Below are 1,817 nucleotides of genomic sequence, written 5' to 3' on the forward strand. Positions count from 1 at the left end.
TCACCCCAAATTTTGGTATCATCAGCAAACTTAAACAGGTTGCATTTCGCCCTGTCGTCCAAACTGCTGATGCCTCTTCTCCCCAGGGTTAGAAGGTCCACGATTTCGGTAGAGATCCAGCTGGAAAGGTGAGAAGTTGCCACGGCATGGGGGCCACAAAGCCTGCAGAGGAGCTACTTCATGCAGGACTGTACAACTTCCCTAGCAACCAAGGGCACTAACAAGTCACGGACCAGTTAAAGCCGAGCAAACAGCTGCAAGTTTTGTCAAAGTGGAAACCTGGCCAAGGACAGCGAGATGGTCAGAAAAAGGGTGATATCAATCTGCCGGTCTGGGGGTGTTTATGCAGACTGGGTTTTAGAAAAAGATGCGACCATGAACAACTGCGCTGTCACCGACCTTGCTGTCCTTGTGCTCAAAGGAAGTCTACCCACCCCCTTCCAAACATGAACTTGGGAATAAAACTTCATGAGTTGGCTGGACCAAGTTGTGGGACAAGGTGAGCATGCTGGAGAGGAGGGACAGAATCCAGCTAGATCTAGACAGGTTACAAGGGTGGGCGGATGAGAATAGGATGGAATTCAACGCAGACAAGTGCAAAGTGCTGCATCTAGGGAGAAGGAACGAGCAACACAGCTATAGGCTGGGGAATACCCTTCTTGTCAATGGAAAGGGATCTTGGTGGCGGAAAGGGATCTTGGAGTCATAGTTGACTCCAGGATGGACATGAGCTGCCAATGTGAGGAAGCAGTCAGTAAGGCTAACTGCACCTTGTCGTGCATCTACAGATGCATCACGAGCAGGTCCAAGGAGGTGATCCTTCCCCTCTATACAGCATTGGTCAGGCTGCAGTTGGAGTACTGCGTCCAGTTCTGGGTGCTGCACTTCAAGAGGGATGTGGCTAGCATTGAGAGGGTCCAGAGAAGGGCCACTCGCATGGTCCAGGGGCGGTGGGGCAGGCTCTATGAAGAGAGGGTAAAGGACCTGAATCTATTCAGCCTCCATAAGAGAAGGCTGAGAGGGCATCTGGTGCCTCTTTACAAACTCACCAGGGGGGACCAGCAAGAATTGGGGGAGGCTCTGTTCCCCCTGGCACCACCCGGGGTTACTAGGAATACGGCCACAAATTGTTAGAGAGAAGGTTCAGGCTGGACATCAGGAGACGTTACTGTACAGTTAGGGCTGCCTGGCTCTGGAATGGACTCCCAAGGGAGGTGGTGCTCTCTCCTACCCTGGGGGTCTTCAAGAGGAGGCTGGACAGATATTTGGCTGGGGTGATATGATCCCGGCACCTGTTCCTGCCCTGGGGCAGACGGTTGGACCTGACAATCTGTTTAGATCTCTTCCAACCCTAAGCACTATGATACCATGACACTACAAACCAAGGACGAAACATCGGTATGGGATTTATGGCCCCACGATGGATTTTAAACCTGAACGCTTGCTAAGAAAAAAATTTCCAACTATTTAGTTGGTGTCATAAAAGAGATTGCATTTACCGGAAGACCCTTGTCTGCCCAGCTCCTGAATACTTCCCACGCGAGGCAAGCGACGCTGACCCCCCACTTCCTGCTTTGACAGGCCTTGATCTCCCCGGACCCTGCTTTCCTCCTGCCAACGGTGCCCTGGAGAACTAGAACTGGCCTCGGCCTCCCCGCGAGCCCGGGCAGCGCCCGCACCACCTCCCCTGGCACAGCGCAGGCGGCAGCGGGCGAGCGCACCGCAGCGACACCCGGGGCTGGGCCAGGAGCCCAGCTGGGCGGGGGTTCGCCCCGGGCTGCCCGCGGGACCCGCGTGAAGGCAGCGAGCCCCACCCC

At 54.8% G+C, this 1,817-nt stretch overlaps 1 protein-coding gene across 3 annotated transcripts in view; it reads right to left on the reverse strand.

Annotated features, from left to right (window-relative positions):
* LRSAM1 (leucine rich repeat and sterile alpha motif containing 1) overlaps positions 1 to 1,817 on the reverse strand; it is a 56,679-nt gene that overhangs the window by 54,600 nt on the left and 262 nt on the right. The window lies entirely within an intron of this gene.

This window comes from Gavialis gangeticus, unplaced genomic scaffold, assembly GCF_001723915.1.
Source record: "Gavialis gangeticus isolate Ggan-Ray unplaced genomic scaffold, GavGan_comp1, whole genome shotgun sequence".
Classification (NCBI taxonomy): domain Eukaryota; kingdom Metazoa; phylum Chordata; order Crocodylia; family Gavialidae; genus Gavialis; species Gavialis gangeticus.